Here is a 20,711-nt window from a genome sequence, read left to right on the forward strand (position 1 = left end):
TTTTACAATTAAAAGGTATTTTTTAAAAATCAGCCAACCTTTAGCCTTAAGTTGTTTTGACCAATTTTGAGGCATTCCTTTTTGGCTCAATTGTTATTGGCTTTCCCTGCTAATATTTCCTACAAGCCATTACCTTCTTAAATTTCAGTTATTCAATAGTTTAATCTTGGTTTCATATCTATATTTTAATAAAACCCCACATAACTATCTTGTGAGTTGTAATTAAGGAGGTTATAGGGATAAAAAGATATCTGAAATGATTATAATAGACATGGTTACTTGGCTGACCATATAGTCCTTGATAGGATCTCCACTCTACAAATTGGAGAAGCTGGAAACTCTCTTTCACAACCACCCCTGGACCTAGAGTTGGCCACGGGACACAAGAGACCAAAGGGGCTGGCTACTTTATGAGCTTCTGCAGAATACTTTCTTTTCCTGGTAGAAAGATGAAACCTAAGATTAGCTGCTTTTCTCTCCCTCAAGCTTACAGCCAGTTGTGAGGGTATGATTTTTGAAGGTATAGCAGCCATTTTGTGAACTTGAGTTTACAAAAGTGAGAGCAAAATCAAGAGATGCTCTGACCCTAACATGTGGTGCTGCTGAACCAAAGACAGCTTAAGCTTACCTTTAGACTACTTGTTTTGTGAGAAAAAGAAAACCTTATTTGTTTAAGACACTGTGAACTCTTTTTATTACTTGCAGCCAAGCATAGTCTCAATGGACACAGTACTTAAAATGCTCAGGTATTATTTTTTATTGCACTTAAACATGTTTTACATCTTACCTTGTGTAGAAATACTGTTTGAATCATTTTCATGGAATCCTAGATGACTAAAAATAGAACTAAAATTAAAACTTAATTAGAACTAGAGTTCATTTGATTAAATCATTTCTTTTTACGTACAAAAAATATTTAAGGAGAATAAGTGATTAGCACAAGTTTTTATGACTAGTGGTTACTTTCTTTTATAAACATTTTTAGAACTTTGTATGGTGACATCTTTAGGTGGCTATTTCTGTTTACTACAAGTCATAAGTCAAAAGGTATATGAAGTACAAGATGAGAAGACTATGAACAACCTACAGCATCTCAGTAGATAAACTGCCTGACAAGAAGTATGTCTGCTCCATACCCTGAGCATGGGAACTGCTGGCTGATGAATTCACAGAAGATACAAATGAAGAATGCATGTCTGGATGTATTGGTAGCTGTTCTTCATCATAAACACTTAAAGAGTCATTTTGTTGCATGATTTTGGTCACTGATAGAGGCCGAGGTGTGTGAGCCTATGGCAGCCAGCATAGCAATGAACTCATTATTTTTGTCTAAAAGGCCAGCTCAGCCTCTGCAAGAACATCTTTTTTTGGGATTTCTGTATCACTCACAGCTAATGAGTCTAGACTTGCCACTTATATTTCCAAAGTGGATTCCAGTCGTATAATATCATTTTAGAGTGAAGCTTAAAAAGGGAGAAGGTTGACATTGAGGATATAATATAGAACCTCATCCACAAGGTATTTATTATAATAATTGCATTTGTACATGATCTTTTCTCATGGCCAAGCCATAAAATGGCCCAAAAATCAGAAGACAGAGCTGTATCCTAAACACTTGTGAGACAGCTCTTAGCTCAAAAGTCACCTCTAATGGGACATTCTCTAATTCTTCAATCTGAGGCAGCCTTACAGCCACTCTAAGATAAAACTCCACTTTAGTTTCTTCTAGGTTCTTATTACCGTCTGACCATTATTTTGTTAGTTTTGTTCCTTGTTCATTGTATCTCTCCCCTCACTAGCATGTCCTATCAGAGGCAGCCAGACACAGTCTATCTTGTTCACTGTGGCATCTTCAGTGAGGGTGCCAAACCCCAGAGTAGGAGTTCAATAAATTATTATTGAGTGAATGAAAGAGTGACTATGTGCTCTCTCTAATAACTTAGGCTACTTAGTCAAGTTAATAAATTGTCTTTTAAGGGTGAAATGGAAGATGAATTCTCTCTTTTGAGTTTGGTGATGGTATTGATTTGTGTGTTAGCTGAGTATATGCATCTTGGCATGAAGAGTTATGGTATAAATAAGTGGAAATATGTTGGAGTAGTTAGAACTAGCCTATGCCTTAGTTACAATAAATTCATATTTCTGTGTGTCTGTGTATGTGTGTGTTTGTATACATATAGGTTGGTTAGGTTTATATAACTTGCTTTTGACTGAGTGGCCAGTGGTCTGGATTACTGAGAAAAAGATATTTTTTAATTGTGCCAGAATTATACAGATATTTTCACATTTCCACTGCATTATATGTTAAACATATTTTCACAACCCTCAACTGACTCTGTGTTCTAAGCATGCATGCACATTGGTTCTCCAGTATAGACTCCAATATAAAAAGCACTGAAACTAGACCAGCATTAGGCTCATTTAGGAAGCCTGGACATCTTGACAGGCTGACACTGTGCCCAAGAGAGAGGAGCCAATAGAAAACCCTGACATACCCCACCTACTCTTGGGATGGGAAGCTGTGTAGGATGTGGTATAGCAATAACATCATTCCACTCCAAAAAGCTGCTAATGCTATCAGAAAACTAAATTTTCAGAGCAAGATAAAACATTAATTACAGATATCAAGATTAAAGTTTGCTTTTTCTGAAAATTCCACAGGATCTCTAAGCAACTTGATCTTTGAATTCCCAAGGTACTAAAAAATCTACACAGAAGAGATTGTTGTCTTAATGTTGCAAGAATCTCCAGCTTAACACTGCCAAATAAAAATCTAGCTTAATGGCACAGACTACAAGGAATATTTTTGGGCTTCTTTTAGAGGGCTGACATTTAAAACATGACTTAAGCTGATAATTTAGCTATCAATTCTTCCAAAATTCTATGAGTATACAAGGTGCCCTCCCTGAGCTTCAAGAAATGACTAGGTAATCATCAAAATTGGATTTGGATTCTAGAAAGCCTTTCCATATCCTACTTTTTTAAAGTATTTGCCAATTTGAGAGTGTTTGTCATTTTAAAAAGAAAAGCACTTACCAAAAGAGGAATTGCTGCTGGAAGGCAAAAAAGCTGAGTACTCATATTTGGTATTCACAAGTGTAAAGTCATCTTTTCCTCTCTTTTTGCTCCAGTCCATTAAAACTGATCTCAGAGAATCCTAGAGGACTGAATAAAGATTAAATTACCAATGTCCAGAGTTTGGGAAAAGTTAACAATGCCCAAGCAATATCTGTTTGTTAGAGAGAAAATATTGTTGTTGTGGGTATAGACTCTCAGACCACAGAAACATAAGTGCACAAGAAATGGAATACTCTTCTTCTTCTTCTTTTTTTTTTTTTTTAGCACTGATCCTCATCTCAATGTCAAACCACCATCCTGTTGAATGGCATAAAACATAGTTACTTGTGATAAACTCAGTCTTTCCAGGTTTAAACTTCGTTAAGTTGGGAGTTTCTTTGTCTGTCCTTCTTTCTGGAGTAGTACTAGCATCGTGGCAATTTACAAATACCTCAGGTTCTGGGAAGGATGCAAAGCTAAGCTGCTGCTCTGCTCTGCCTTGAGTAATGTGGTTGGCAGTCTGAATCTCTCTAGGCCTTCAACAGGGCATGCAGCCCTCTACATTTTTCCTCCAGGCAAGGCCACTGCCTCCCAGAAATCCAGGTGGGAAGTAAAGTTAGTACAAGTCTCCTCTGTTATCATATCTGAGCATCTTATCACTTCCTCTTTGCAACAAATATTAGCCCCTTTGCTTAAAGTGCTGCCCCCGCCCCTAGACATCATCTCACTATTTTGCTTTCTTGTTTGATTCTGTCTCTTTTTTCCCATCTCAAAAAGTGTGTTAATTTTGAAAAACTTGACCTTTGTAAAAATTGTAAGACTAATGTAATGAACATCTCTATACCTTTTATCTAAATACACCAATGGTTAAATTTTTGTTTCATTTGTTTTCTCTCTTTCTGTTTACACACACAGAGATATGCATACACTTGTATCCTTGCTCTTAACTGCCTATCTTTTAGGCAATGAGTGCCAGCAAAGGAAAACTGGAAGAAGAAAACTATGCCAGTTAATATTACACTTCAAATTATTATCCTGGCACAATGTTATTACAGAAAAATGGATTTGTGTCTCCCATTAAAGTGAATTTTTCTCCTTGGGGATTTAAAAAAAAAATTTTTTTTAAGATTTTATTTACTCATTCATGAGAGACACACAGAGAGAGAGGCAGAGACACAGGCAGAGGGAGAAGCAGGCTCCATGCAGGGAGCCCGATGTGGGACTCTATCCCGGGGCTCCAGGATCAGGCCCTGGGCTGAAGGCAGGTGCTAAACCGCTGAGCCACCCAAGGATCCCTCTCCTTGGAGATTTTTTGATAGTGTCCCAGTGTCATCTTGTTCTGCCTCATAGAACTCAGTCTCTGGAGGACAGTGTTCTTCCTTTTCACCTTGCTGTCTCTCTTCTGATTCCCTTCTTAGTGCCATACTATTGTAGTTGATGCCAGAGAACAAATACTTTTAGTTGGCTTCTTGGAGGAACATTTTGGACACTGACTAAATTTAGAAGAACAGTCATGTGGATCAGGTATGAAATCAGTATAGATGAAAATTTGCAGGACCCTGGCAATGAAATGAATTGCTTTCATAAGCCTCCTGTAGCTAAAAGCATCAGTTGCAGCCTCAAGTCAAGTGTAGCAAGTTAAGAGTGTTTGCTTTCTGATTGTCTCTGAAACAGTCTTTTGGTGGATGAGCTCAGTTATTAATTAGAGCTGATAATGAGTGAACTCTAAATCAGTTGCAGGTTTTCAACATGTCAACCTCACTACTTTTGAGAAGCTTATATTACAAAGCCAACAACTCTAAGGCAGTGAACTAATGGCCTTTTGTGCTGTTCTAGGCAGTATTTTACTTGACATCAGGGGGATATTGTGTAAATACTCATTGACTGAAACACAGAAGAGTAATTATTCTTATTCAATGATAACATAAACAATTGAGCTCAGATTCTGGGATTTACTTAACTAACCCTCAGAACATGCTTTGCTGCTATTGAGATGTGCAGGGGATAAAAAATAAAAAACAAAAGAAAAAAAACCCCACTTTTCTTTGAAAGACAAGCCATAGACTAGGAAAGAAAAGTATTCACTAATCACCTATATGATAAAGGAATTATGTCAGAATATACAAGAAACTCTCACGGTTCAATAATAAGAAGACAGGGATCCCTGGGTGGCGCAGTGGTTTAGCGCCTGCCTTTGGCCCAGGGCGCGATCCTGGAGACCCGGGATCGAATCCCATGTTGGGCTCCCGGTGCATGGAGCCTGCTTCTCCCTCTGCCTGTGTCTCTGCCTCTCTCTCTCTCTCTCTCTCTCTCTGTGACTATCATAAATAAATAAAAATTTAAAAAAAAAATAAGAAGAAGACAGACAACCCAATTAAAAATGAGCAAAAGATACAAACAGATCCTTTGGTAATAAGCAGACCAAAAGGTGCTAAGTAGCATTAGTCATCAGGGGAATGTAAACTATAATGATATTTACCTCATACCAACTAGAATGGATAAAGGTAAAAAGACTGCTAATACCAAGTATTAGCAGCCCAAATGTCTATTAAGATGTGAATATGTTAGTATGTCCATACAATGGAATACTACTCAGAGAAACAATAATAAGACCTGAAGCAATAGGCTGGATAAATCTCAAAGTAACGGAGTAAAAAAAAAAAATCCAGGTAAAAAAAGAGTACATATTATATTTCTTTCATATGAAACTCTAGAAAATGCAAATTAATCTCTAGAGGCAGAAAACATGCCAGTCAGTGCCTGAAGTTTGGATGGGGAAGACGGTGTCTGAAAGGGGATGGACTACACAGGGCCATGAAGGAACTTTGGGAGATGATACATGTGTTTAGTGTCTTAGTTGTAGTGATGGTTTCATAGATGTATGAATAGGTTAAAACTCATCAAACTGTACACCTTAAATATGTGCAGTTTATTGTATGTCAATTATATACCCATAAAGCTGTTTTAAAAAAAGAAAGCATAGATTGGGAGAAAATATTTACAATATGTAAAACTAAAGAAAGACTAATATCCATAATTTTAGAAATGAAGTTTCTATAGCTCAATAAGGAAAAAAGACAACCAATAGGAAAATGGGCAAATATCTTTTATGAGATATATATCTGAACATGGTAGCACAGAAGTAAGTTGGTAGGAGGGAGGTAAATGGAATTAAAGTGTTCTAACATTGAATTTCTTGGGAATTGGCAAAAGTACTTATTTATATTAAATGTACATATGTTAAAGATAAATATTCTAATTTCTAGGAAAACCACTATAAGATAATATAAAAATGCATGACCAACAAGGTAATAGAGAAGGCAAATGTAATGATAAAAAAACTTTTTTTTTTTTTTTAATGCTCCCATCCTAAAAGCTCTGAGCTTAGGTTTTTCATACTTAACATACTTCTTCTAGTCCTGGTTCAATGTTCAAACAGGACAAATTTGTAAATTGTTCAGGATTCTTTTGTTTTTTCCTGGTTTGGGGTAAAAGTATGTGTGTATGTATATTTTATTTTATTTTATTTTATTTTATTTTATTATTTTATTTTATTTTATTTTTTATTTTATTTTATTTTATTTTATTTTATTTTATTATTTTATTTTATTTATTTATTTTATTTTATTTTATTTTATTTTATTTTTGCTGCTGCTTATTACTATTATTGCTGTTATATTACTATGACTAATTATCTGCCATATACTAGAGGGAAAAGAAAAATTTTTTTTTAATTTTTATTTATTTATGATAGGCACACAGTGAGAGAGAGAGAGAGGCAGAGACACAGGTAGAGGGAGAAGCAGGCTCCATGCACCGGGAGCCTGACGTGGGATTTGATCCTGGGTCTCTAGGATCGCGCCCTGGGCCAAAGGCAGGCACTAAACCACTGCGCCACCCAGGGATCCCGGGAAAAGAAAATTTAATCTGTACTTACCTAAAACCTGGGTAAAATATTTAGCTGAGGAGTCTGAAACTCTTAGTAAAAAATGCATGATTCATGTCTTTTGTGTTTTTATCTGTACTGTCACAGTGTCCTTTGCAAGCAAATAGTTGAGAATTGCAATTTTTGCTTTCAGATTTGTCTCAGGGACAACAATAGAGTCCCATCACATTTACATATGTAGGATACCTAATGCAGGCAACTGACCTTTAACCCCTATAGTTTTCATAGTCCTTTTCCCAATGAGTCATGACTAGGGAATTTCCAGAGTCAGGTGAGAGATTTTAAGTTTGTAGACTTAAATCTACAGTAGCTCTACAATAAATTACCACTGTTTATGAAGTTAGTATTTCTATATATTTATTCACATATTTACTGTTGCTCTTCACTACTTTCTGGATCTCTGTGCTTTAATTAGGGTCATTTCCCTTCCCTTTCCCTCCACTATTGTTTATTTGAAAGTGTCTATTTTGCCTTCGTTGTTAAACAATATTTTTTGTTGGACATTGAATTATAAATTGACAGGGTTTTTTTTCAGTGTTTTCCTAATATACTTCCATTGTCTTCTGACTTCCATTGTTTATGTTGAGAAGTCAGTATTAGCGGTGGTGGGGGGGGTCTTCTTAATAATGCATTGTTTGTCTACTTTTTTCCTCTTTTTATTTTGAACAAAGAAAAACTGTAGAGAGTTTGAAAGAATGGTGTGATGAAAATTTATGTATACTTTACCAATATACATCCATTTTTAACATTTTTTACATTTGTTTTCTCTCTCACTCTATTCCCCATATACATACATGAATGCATACATATATACATACACATATATGTTGTTATATATACATGTACATATGTACATATTTACAGACACACACACACACGGACTATCCTCACTGTCCTCACTCAGAGTACCTAAGGCACTCACTCAGAATATCTCACAATATCTGTCCTCACTCAGAAATGCATTGCTCTTAACTGTGGAATCTGGCTGTCCTAATCCTTCTTACCAACAACTCTGTCTACTGTTTTTCATTGAGAGAGTCTCTAAATATTTATGCAAATTATATAAATATTTGAAAAAATTTGAGTGTATTAGTTTTCTATTGCTGCATAGGAAATCACCACAAACTTAAGAGCTTAAAACAACACATATTTATTATTTCACAGTTTCCATGAGGCAGGAGTTCTAGTGTGGTTTAGCCAGGTTGTCTGCTAAGGGTCTCATGAGTCTGAAATTACAGTGTGATAGCTGGGGCTGTGACTTTATCGAAACTCAGGGTCTTCTTTCACACTCACTAGTTGGTAGGATTCAGTTCCTTGTGATTATAGGACTAAAGTCCCCATTTTCTTGGTTGGTAACAGGGGGGACAGCTCTCAGCTCCTTCAGGACATTTTCAGATCCTTGTCACACATTCTCCTCCATGGGAAATTTTGACTTGGCTGTTTGCATTTTCTAAGGCCAACAGGAGAATCTTACTCTTGTCTGCTATGACAGAATCTCATGTGACCTAACACAATTACAGCAGTGACTTTCCCACAGTTACAGTCCCTACCCATATTCATAAGGAGGGAATTACACAGCACAAATATACCAGCAGGCAGGAATCTTGGGGACCATCTTAGAATTCTACCTACTACAGCAATATTTAATGATGTTGAAGAAAATGATGTTTGGAGAACTGCTTGATTCCTGCACAGATTAGATATAAATGAATAGATGAATTAACAAATGAAAATGAAACAGATTAAATTAGCATTTCCAAAGAGGATGATTGGATTATCACAGAACTAAGAGATGCTCCTGAAAAAATTGTTAAATGCCTTAGGTATTTTTACAAAACCATGCTGAGTTTTGAAACTAAGGACATTATATTAGACTCCTAAAACATTTGTTAGAGAAATTTTGTCTCTCTAAACAATCAAAATGTGATTCATTCTTTGTTCTAATAATTAGAAGCAGTTATGATTATAATTGAAATTCTATAAATTATAAAGACAAAACGGGGAGTAATTGCATTTAAAAGATTTTTTTTTAATTTTATGAGATAAATCCAGAATCACTTTTCTCTATGTAATATTGAATTTTGGTCCTTCCTTTTAAATTGATTTACTTTATGTGGCCTTTATCTAGGATCAGTTTCACTTGGGTAGTGAATCTCTGCACTTGAAAAATGCATCATGTTTGGTGGGACTATTCAACTTGCCACATGAAATACAGAAACTATTGCCATCTAGTGGTGTTACCATGCAGTAAAGAAGACTAAACTATCAATATCTATAGGTATTAGCTCAGCTGGTTGGACTACATATGAAACTGTTTATTGAGCATAGTCTTAGTTTTTCACAGGGATGATATTCAAAATTATTTTTAAAAAAGAAGGCATGGGCACTGACCAATCAGAATGAATGTCTTCCATAAACAAATGATGAGGCCATCCTGAAGCATTTCAGTCAGATAGGTAAATACTACTCTGTGTTGGATATTTCATTTCACCCTGGGCCAGTGTCATACTGCATTCCTAAGCCTAGCTAACTTTATAAATGTTTATGCAGGTATCATACTAGCCAAAGGAAAAGAGTGAATTCCCTGTCAAACCATTTAAGAATCCAATGCTTCGTACTCAAGCATTTAAAAAGACTCATGAACCCCACCCCCACCCCCCAACTCCCTCTCCCAGATCACATAAATAATATCCTTTTGGTCAGGATGACATTACAGAAGGGAAAAGTGAATAGGTATAAAGAAGGTGGGACTTTTGTTCAGTTTGAATTCTGGGAGACTGCACCTGGGATACATCAGTCTTAAACTCCAGATGTTAAAAATCAATTAGGTTATTTTTTTTTCTTTAAAGTGGGAGTGGAAAGAGAATGAAATCTATACTTTATAGTTTTGGACATTGTCTTTGTGTGATACTGGCCGCTAAGCAGATCCTTTGACTGGAGGATATTTTCAATGTAATGTTAGACCAAGGCCAGATCTAAGGACTGTGCAAGTCATAGCTCTAAAAGTGAGTGTCTACAGTTTTCTTAATACTAGTCACCGTGCTTGCTTTATCTTAGTCCTGTCCTTGTCTTACACTTGTGACCATAGACTAAGAAGTCCTACTTCCCTTTTCCTTGGAAACTCAGATTGTTAAATCATTGCAGACACACACTTGTTCAGAATTGTTTTCACTGTTTTTATTGCATCTTTACTTAATTAGTTGTCTTCTTACTCTATTTTCAGAAGTATATGCAGTTGACCCTTGAACAATGCAAGGGTTAGAGGTGCTGACCCCTGCACAGTTGAAAATCTGCATATAACCTTGACTCCCTCAAAACTTAACTACAAATAGCCCTACTGTTGAGTAGAAGCCTTACCAATAACATAAACAGTGATTAGCACATATTTTGTATATTTACTGTATATGGTATTCTTAAAACAGGGTAAGCTAGAGAAAAGAAAATGTTATTAAAATCATAATGAAGAGAAAATACATTTACAGTACTTTACTATATTGACACTGTAAATTTACATTACCTGTTTGCAAGATGGATTGTCTATCAGTGCCTACATCAATGTTGTCTTATATGATATAAAACACTGTAGATGTTCTATGTATTACTAACATTAGACATCAAAAATGAAAACATAACATGAAAAATATTTATATACAGGTATAACAATTCATGCATTGGTAACAAAGAAACAGCGATATGAGTGCTTTATGGTGGCCTAGTATAATCAATATGATTGCTTCATGGTAGCCTAGCCAATACACTAATGAATGAATACTTATACAAAGTCTATGGCATTGAGTATTACAGTCATATTCATATTACAGTGTTGGAAACATTGCTAACATGCTTATAAAAAACACCTGTGATGACAGGCTGACGACAGGCTGATACAAAGTTTCTCTAATTAGAAAGAGGGAGGCATACTGTATAGTGATATAATCCTTAGAAAACAAATTTATGAAACAGTAAGAAAACAAACACATTATTAATTTTATATTAAGTATCACTCACCTTGTGTCTGTGTAAGGGTAGGCTATCCATTTCCATACAAGTCTTGTACACAATGTTTTACATGATGAATGATACTTAGGTGATGATGACAATACAAAAATGTCTCTTACAGTTCTTGCTATACAGATGCTAGTTTTTTCACATGAAGACATATGCATACATAATAGGTAAGTTTATTAACTGTATGGCATGATTATTTACTATTCATTAAGTAAAAGTGGATCATCATCAAGATCTTCATCCTTGTCATTTTCATGTTAAGTAAGCTGAGGAGGAGGAGGAAGAGGAGGGGTCCATCTTGCTGCATCCCCAGCAGCAGAGGTAGAAGTGGAAGAGGTAGAAGGGGAAGCAGGGGCAGTAGGCACACTGGGTGTAACTTTAAAGAAATACAAGATAATTTCTGACTCTGTTTTTTTCATTACTCTAAAAATGTTTCTATATAATACCAATTCTTCTGCCATTTGCTTTAGTTTCAGCGCCTGTTTCATAGAAGACTCTATGTTGTAAAAGGAGTCAAAAGGAGTCTTGAATAATCAGAACCCTTCTGCCAGATTGTCTAATGTCAATTTGTTTTCTGGCACTGCTTCTACATCTTCTTCATTGTCTGGAACTGGTTTAGAAGTATTCATCTCCATCAAATTGTCTTCTGTTCATTCCTCTGGTGTGGTGTCTGTTAGCTCTTGAATTTCTCCAAGATCCATATCTTGAAACCCTTCACCTCTCACCTTTTTTGCCATATCCACAATCTCTTTCATGATCTTCTTGATAGATTCTCTTGTAAGTCCTATGAAGTCATGTACAACATCTGGACACAGTTTTCTCTAGCAGGAATTTATTGTTTCAGGCTTTGATGGCTTTCACAGCTTTTTTATAACAGGGATGGCATCTCTAATGGTATAACCTTTCCAGACTTTCATAATCTTCTCCCTATCAGAGTTCTCTTCCATAGCATTGACAATTCTTTCCATGGAGTTTCCATGGACAATTCTTTCCATGGAGTTCTCATGTGTAGTGAGCCTTAAAGGTCCTTATGACACCCTGATCTAGAGGCTGAATTAGAGAATTTGTGTTTAGGGGCAATTAGAATACTTAATTGCTTTCAATGTTGAACTCATGGAGTTCTGGGTGGCCAGGGGCACTATCTAATATCAAAAGAACTTAAAAGACAGTCTTTTACTGATATGGTACTTCCAGACTTCATGGACAAATCATTGATAGAACCAATCCAGGAAAAGGATTCTTATTGTCCAGTCCTTCATGTTATACAATCAAAGACTGGCAGCTGGTATTTTTTCTTTTCAAGGCTTGAGGATTAACCACTTTATAGATAAGGGTAGGTTTGATCATAAATTCAACTGCATTTGCATAAAACAGTACAGTTAGCCTATCCCTTCTGCATTAAATACCTGTGTTCACTGCTCTTCCTCAGTAATAAATGTCCTTTGTGACATTTTTCCCCCAGGATAGGACACGTTTGTCTGCATTAAAAACCTGTTGACACAGATATCCTTTCTCTTCAATGATTTTATTTGGCCTTTGGGAACCTATCTGCTGCCTCTTGATCAGAAGAAATTGATTTTGTTATCTTGACATTTTTTAAGCCAAACCTCTTTCTAAAATTATCAAACCATCCTTTGCTGGCACCATATTTTCCAACTTTAGATCCTTTATCTTCTTTTTGCTTAAAGTTGTCATATAATTATTTTGCTTTTTTTCAAATCATATTAGAGTCTATAGGCATGCCTTCCTTATAGCAATCCTGCACTCATATAAAAGCTGCATTTTCAATACAAGATAAAAAGGTAATTCACAAAAAGTGCAAGGTTTTCGCACCTGCTAGTGTAGCTACAATGACAGCTTTACACATTTCTTTTTCTATTTTTACTGTATCCTTACACTGGATTCATTTATCTTGAAATGGTGAGCAACCACAGCTGCAGATCTCAATCTATGGTACCTATCAAGCAATTCGTCATTTTCTTGTAATGTCATGACTTTTCTCTGCTTCTTGAGAGCACTTCCAGAATCACTAATGGCATTTCATATGGGTCCCCTGGTATTATTCAAAGCTTATGGTATTATACTGAACACAATGAAAAATATGCAAGAACCATGAGAAATCACTTTTTACTGCACTACTCAATTTACCAGAGAGATGTACTGCTCATGCAGAGATGATTAGCATCATATAGCATTTTAAGCAGATACTCAGCACTTGAACTCACCACTATGAAATTCTTATAGTATTGTGGCATGTACTACAATTAACTTTATGCAGTTATGATTTAGTACTGCATCCCTATTTTTGTTTACATTTCTCTTGATTGCAAATGATGCCATATACAGTCTCTGTGTGTATTCTGATAAATTTTAACTTTTTTAAAAATTTTAACTTTTAATAATAAATTTGTGTATATTTTATGGTAGTCGGTGATAAAATAGACTAAGATCTCCATATAATTTATGTATTCGTAACATACACAACTTTTTCTTAATTTTTCAATATTTCTAGGACACATAATTCATCTGCAAGTTGTTTCAAATTGTCACAAATCTCAAAAAATTGTACAATATATTTATTGAAGAAGTCCACATGTAAATGGACTCATGCAGTTCAAACCTGTGTTGTTCAGGAGTCAACTGTATTTTTAAAAGTACATAAGTAAAATAAAAATCTATGTTTGTAAAAAAGCTTCTCAAATGCAGCAATATAAAGAGGAAGAAAGCTATCTCCTTTCAGTTCCTCCTGCCATTCAATACAATTCTAGGGATAATTGTTGCTACTGGCTGGTTTTTCCACACTTTCTGCTATGCTTTTATATACATACATATACACGTTTGCTTATATACACTTAAATAATTAATAGAATCATTCTTCACTTACTGTTCTGCGACCTTTTTTCATTTCACAGTGTATTTTGCAGAGTTTTATGGTAGAAGCTACAGCTAGATTCTATTTTTAAATACTACATAATTGTGTGTTCAAAATAAGAATCATGCTAACATGTACTGAGTACCTGTTATGTGCCAGATAATGTTCTGACTCTTTAGAGAGGCATCTCATTTAACTCTCACAATAGCGCTACAGACAAAGAAATTTTGTCTTCTTTTTAGCATTGAGGAAGACTGAGTCACTGAAAAGCTAAGCAATTTGGCCAAGGGCTCATAGCTGGTAAGCAGTGAAGCTGAAATGTAAGCCCAAGCATTTTGGTTCTGAAGACTTTGTTCTAACCACTATACTCTGATCTGTGTGTGTGTGTGTGTGTGTGTGTGTGTGTGATTATTTAGCACCTTCCTATTCTTGGACATTTAGACTTTGCTCCAATTTTAGAATATTATAGGTAATATTGCATTGGAAAATCTCTGTTTCTGTGTCTTTGTGTGCACGTACAAATATTTCTGTGGGATAGAGCCTTAAAAATGTACTCTCTGGGTCAAAAGGCATGCATACTTTAAAGTGTGATAGTTCTAATAAAAGAAGACCTGGGCTTGAGTGCTCAGACATTTCTCAAATCCTGTAGTTGTACCTCTCATAACTTGCTTTGAATTTGGTTTTGGTTATGGTCAATAATAAGCCAAAACCAAATTCAAAGCAAGTTATGAGAGGTACATCTATAGGATTTGAGAAATGTCTGAGCACTTCAAGCCCAGTTTATTCCTTCTCATCTTTTGCTTCATAGACCCTCCAGAAGTCCTCCTACAATCTGTCTCTAAGGAGAAATTGCCCAGTCCACATGTTGTTCTGTCCCCAAATTATTGTTTATTTCATTTGCATTTGGCTTGTCTCATAATGATGCAATTAGCATGCGGAGGAGGTCCCATTGCCCAGAGGATTGTGAGTGGGGACCAGAGTTCCATCTCACTGGGACCTCCTTAGGTCTTTTTGGTTGGTTGGACTCTTAACAGGGCTCTTGGTTATGCTTATTCTTGTGGTCACAAGAATATAAACATCTTCTCTGACTTTATTTAAAGGTCTCATTAGCCTATTTTCTTTTCTTCTAAGTTTTCTAATTTAACTCTTTACTTTTACTTATCTTTCTACCTTTCTCTTCTCCATTATAGAATATTCACTTTCTGGAGAATATTGAATACTCAACATAGATATCATTTGTCCAAGATTTCACATTTATATTGTCTCATTTAGATGGGTGTTTTAACTGACTCTAGAGAGATGGAATTTCCAAGTAGTCAAATATCTTTGCCTTGATTTACTGAAAATGCAAGCAAGTGTTCATATTTGAGTGCCCTGGGCATAGACTAATCAGGCGCTATGATCTAGAGACTATGAAATCTTTTAACATGAACCTTTCTTTCTTGGGAACTACCTGAGAGGTCCCCACCTGGATAAGCACAGAAGGACATTTTCTAAGTGTCCAACTCTATGAAAATTTTTAGAGAAGACAGAGAAGCTGTGCTTGTTGGTGGAATGGTTTTCTGATTTCCTGAAAAATACTATCTTTCTGCTTATACCTTAAAATTATCTATGTTCCATTGGTTAATAAATAATGTATGTTGACTAATTGAATTTAAATTAAAAAATAAAATTTGATATGGTAATTCATTTCTTGTATTTTAGGTAAATTTATAGAAGAAGTCTAAACCAGGTATCTAAGAGAAATTCAGTTATAAGCCTCTTCATTTTTATGTATGCCATACAACTCCCTAAGTCAAATACATCTTTTTATTTCAAATATCCATTGCCTGGTTGAGTAATGGCATTTCTCACCTCTGTGAAGATAGAAATTAATACGAAAGTCTTATCACTGAATTAAAGTCAATTCCGGGGAGGAGGGGCAAGATGGCAGAAGAGTAGGGTTCCCAAATCACCTGTGCCCACCAAATTACCTAGATAACCTTCAAATCATTCTGAAAATCTATGAATTCGGCCTGAGATTTAAAGAGAGACCAGCTGGAATGCTACAGTGAGAAGAGTTCGCGCTTCTATCAAGGTAGGAAGACGGGGGGCGGGGGGGGGAGGGGAATAAAGAAACAAAAGGCATCCAAGGGGAAGGGACCCCGCGAAGAGCCTGGCTAAGGCCGGGGGGAGTGTCCCCAGGACAGGAGAGCTCTGTCCCAGAGAAGCAGGAGCTGCACCAATCTTCCCCGGGCAGAAAGACGCTTACAGGGAGTTAGAGCAGGACCCAGGAGGGCGGGGATGCCCTCAGGCTCCCTGGGACACTAACACAGCAACTGCACCCCGGGGAGAGTGCACCAAGCTCCCCTAAAGGGCTACAGCACGCGCACACATTGACCCGGGAGCAGCTCAGAGGAGCTCGGGCAGCGGCTCCGCGGAGGGGGCTGCGCGGCCAGGAGCGCAAATCCAACAGCGCAGGCCGGGAGCACTGGGCGCCGGGACACAGCCCAGGATCCGTCCTCCCCCCAGGACAGGCAGAGGCCAGGAGGACCCAGGACCGCAAGGACGCTCCTGCCCCGAGCTGAGCAGATCAGCGGCCCGCCCCAGAGCCTGCAGACGGAGAGCTCTGGAGTTCCTGCGGGGGCTGAATCCAGGGCTCCAGAGCTGGCCTCGCCACTGCGGTTGTCCCTCCTGGGGCCTCACAGGGTAAACAACCCCCACTGAGCCCTGCACCAGGCAGGGGGCAGAGCTGCTCCCCCAAGTGCTAAAACCTGAAAATCAGCACAACAGGCCCCTCCCCCAGAAGACCAGCGAGACAGACAAGTTCCAGGGGAAGTCAAGGGATTTAAGTACACAGAATCAGAAGATACTCCCCCGTGTTTTTTTTTTTTTCTTTTTGATTTCTGTTTGCTTCCCCCACCCTTTTTTTCCCTTTCTTTTTCTTTCTCTTTTTCTTCTCTCTTTCTTCCTTTTTTCGTTTTTCTTTTTCTCTTTTCTTTCCTTCTTTCTCTCCTCTCTTTTTCTCCTTTTCCCAATACAACTTGCTTTTGGCCACTCTGCACTGAGCAAAATGACTAGAAGGAAAACCTCACCTCAAAAGAAAGAATCAGAAACAGTCCTCTCTCCCACAGAGTTACAAAATCTGGATTACAATTCAATGTCAGAAAGCCAATTCAGAAGCACTATTATAAAGCTACTGGTGGCTCTAGAAAAAAGCATAAGGGACTCAAGAGACTTCATGACTGCAGAATTTAGAGCTAATCAGGCAGAAATTAAAAATCAATTGAATGAGATGCAATCCAAACTAGAAGTCCTAACGACGGTTAATGAGGTGGAAGAACGAGTGAGTGACATAGAGGACAAGTTGATGGCAAAGAGGGAAACTGAGGAAAAAAGAGATAAACAATTAAAAGACCGTGAAGATAGATTAAGGGAAATAAACGACAGCCTGAGGAAGAAAAACCTACGTTTAATTGGGGTTCCCGAGGGCGCCGAAAGGGACAGAGGGCCAGAATATGTATTTGAACAAATAATAGCTGAAAACTTTCCTAATCTGGGAAGGGAAACAGGCATTCAGATCCAGGAAATAGAGAGATTCCCCCCCCTGAAATCAATAAAAACCGTTCAACACCTCGACATTTAATAGTTAAGCTTGCAAATTCCAAAGATAAAGAGAAGATCCTTAAAGCAGCAAGAGACAAGACATCCCTGACTTTTATGGGGAGGAGTATTAGGGTAACAGCAGACCTCTCCACAGAGACCTGGCAGGCCAGAAAGGGCTGGCAGGATATATTCAGGGTCCTAAATGAGAAGAACATGCAATCAAGAATACTTTATCCAGCAAGGCTCTCATTCAAAATGAAAGGAGAGATAAAGAGCTTCCAAGACAGGCAGGAACTGAAAGAATATGTGACCTCCAAACCAGCTCTGCAAGAAATTTTAAGGGGGACTCTTAAAATTCCCCTTTAAGAAGTTCAGTTGAACAATCTACAAAAACAAGTACTGAATAGATATCATGATGACTCTAAACTCATATCTGTCAATAGTAACTCTGGACGGGAATGGGCTTAATGACCCCATCAAAAGGCGCAGGGTTTCAGACTGGATAAAAAAGCAGGACCCATCTATTTGCTGTCTACAAGAGACTCATTTTAGACAGAAGGACACCTACAGCCTGAAAATAAAAGGTTGGAGAACCATTTACCATTCGAATGGTCCTCAAAAGAAAGCAGGGGTAGCCATCCTTATATCAGATAAACTAAAATTTACCCCGAAGTCTGTAGTGAGAGATGAAGAGGGACACTATATCATACTTAAAGGATCTATCCAACAAGAGGACTTAACAATCCTCAATATATATGCCCCGAATGTGGGAGCTGCCAAATATATCAATCAATTAATAACCAAAGTGAAGAAATACTTAGATAATAATACACTTATACTTGGTGACTTCAATCTAGGTCTTTCTACCCTCGATAGGTCTTCTAAGCACAACATCTCCAAAGAAACGAGAGCTTTAAATGATACACTGGACCAGATGGATGTCACAGATATCTACAGAACTTTACATCCAAACTCAACTGAATACACATTCTTCTCAAGTGCACGTGGAACTTTCTCCAGAATAGACCACATATTGGGTCACAAATCGGGTCTGAACCGATACCAAAAGATTGGGATTGTCCCCTGCATATTCTCAGACCATAATGCCTTGAAATTAGAACTAAATCACAACAAGAAGTTTGGAAGGACTTCAAACACGTGGAGGTTAAGGACCATCCTGCTAAAAGATGAAAGGGTCAACCAGGAAATTAAGGAAGAATTAAAAAGATTCATGGAAACTAATGAGAATGAAGATACGACCGTTCAAAATCTTTGGGATGCAGCAAAAGCAGTCCTAAGGGGGAAATACATCGCAATACAAGCATCCATTCAAAAACTGGAAAGAACTCAAATACAGAAGCTAACCTTACACATAAAGGAGCTAGAGAAAAAACAGCAAATAGATCCTACACCCAGCAGAAGAAGAGAGTTAATAAAGATTCAAGCAGAACTCAACGAAATCGAGACCAGAAGAACTGTGGAACAGATCAACAGAACCAGGAGTTGGTTCTTTGAAAGAATTAATAATATAGATAAACCATTAGCCAGCCTTATTAAAAAGAAGAGAGAGAAGACTCAAATTAATAAAATCATGAATGAGAAAGGAGAGATCACTACCAACACCAAGGAAATACAAACGATTTTAAAAACATATTATGAACAGCTATACGCCAATAAATTAGGCAATCTAGAAGAAATGGATGCATTCCTGGAAAGCCACAAACTACCAAAACTGGAACAGGAAGAAATAGAAAACCTGAACAGGCCAATAACCAGGGAGGAAATTGAAGCAGTCATCAAAAACCTCCCAAGACACAAAAGTCCAGGGCCAGATGGCTTCCCAGGGGAATTCTATCAAACGTTTAAAGAAGAAACTATACCTATTCTCCTAAAGCTGTTTGGAAAGATAGAAAGAGATGGAGTACTTCCAAATTCGTTCTATGAGGCCAGCATCACCTTAATTCCAAAACCAGACAAAGACCCCACCAAAAAGGAGAATTACAGACCAATATCCCTGATGAACATGGATGCAAAAATTCTCAACAAGATACTAGCCAATAGGATCCAACAGTACATTAAGAAAATTATTCACCAAAAAAAAAAAAAAAAATTATTCACCATGACCAAGTAGGATTTATCCCCAGGACACAAGGCTGGTTCAACACTCATAAAACAATATGATTCATCATATCAGCAAGAGAAAAACCAAGAACCATATGATCCTCTCCTTAGATGCAGAGAAAGCATTTGACAAAATACAGCATCCATTCCTGATCAAAACTCTTCAGAGTGTAGGGATAGAGGGAACATTCCTCGACATCTTAGAAGCCATCTATGAAAAGCCCACAGCAAATATCATTCTCAATGGGGAAGCACTGGGAGCCTTTCCCCTAAGATCAGGAACAAGACAGGATGTCCCCTCTCACCACTGCTATTCAACATAGTACTGGAAGTCCTAGCCTCAGCAATCAGACAACAAAAAGACATTAAAGGCATTCAAATTGGCAAAGAAGAAGTCAAACTCTCCCTCTTCGCCGATGACATGATACTCTACATAGAAAACCCAAAAGCAGAAAAAAAAAAAAGAAAAGAAAAGAAAAGAAAAGAAAACCCAAAAGCCTCCACCCCAAGATTGCTAGAACTCATACAGCAATTTGGTAGCATGGCAGGATACAAAATCAATGCCCAGAAATCAGTGGCATTTCTATACACTAACAATGAGACTGAAGAAAGAGAAATTAAGGAGTCAATCCCATTTACAATTGCACCCAAAAGCATAAGATACCTAGGAATAAACCTAACCAAAGAGGTAAAGGATCTATACCCTCAAAACTATAGAACACTTCTGAAAGAAATTGAGGAAGACACAAAGAGATGGAAAAATATTCCATGCTCATGGATTGGCAGAATTAATATTGTGAAAATGTCAATGTTACCCAGGGCAATATACACGTTTAATGCAATCCCTATCAAAATACCATGGAGTTTCTTCAGAGAGTTAGAACAAATTATTCTTTTAAAGATTTATTTATTCATTTATGATAGAGAGAGAGAGAGGCAGAGACACAGGGAGAGGGAGAAGCAGGCTCCATGCCGGGAGCCCAACGTGGGACTCGGTCCCGGGACTCCAGGATCACGACCTGGGCCAATGGCAGGTGCTAAACCACTGAGCCACCCAGGGATTGCCCAGCAAATTATTTTAAGATTTGTGTGGAATCAGAAAAGACCCCAAATAGCCAGGGG

General features: G+C 37.4%; 2 long non-coding RNA genes across 6 annotated transcripts in view; one reads left to right on the forward strand and one right to left on the reverse strand.

The window, feature by feature from the left end:
• The window catches only part of LOC102153074, a 29,639-nt gene extending 17,655 nt beyond the window's left edge, over positions 1–11,984 (reverse strand). For all 4 annotated transcript variants that reach the window (XR_005358219.1, XR_005358218.1, XR_005358217.1 and 1 more), the window contains exons 1-3: positions 11,012–11,984; positions 3,037–3,165; positions 788–834 (exon numbers count right to left, since the gene is read on the reverse strand). This is a non-coding gene — a long non-coding RNA (uncharacterized LOC102153074). The remainder of the gene's footprint in view (positions 1–787; positions 835–3,036; positions 3,166–11,011) is intronic.
• The window catches only part of LOC119871511, a 75,617-nt gene that overhangs the window by 18,270 nt on the left and 36,636 nt on the right, over positions 1–20,711 (forward strand). The window lies entirely within an intron of this gene.

Source organism: Canis lupus, chromosome 4, assembly GCF_011100685.1.
Source record: "Canis lupus familiaris isolate Mischka breed German Shepherd chromosome 4, alternate assembly UU_Cfam_GSD_1.0, whole genome shotgun sequence".
In the NCBI taxonomy this organism is placed as follows: Eukaryota; Metazoa; Chordata; class Mammalia; order Carnivora; family Canidae; genus Canis; species Canis lupus.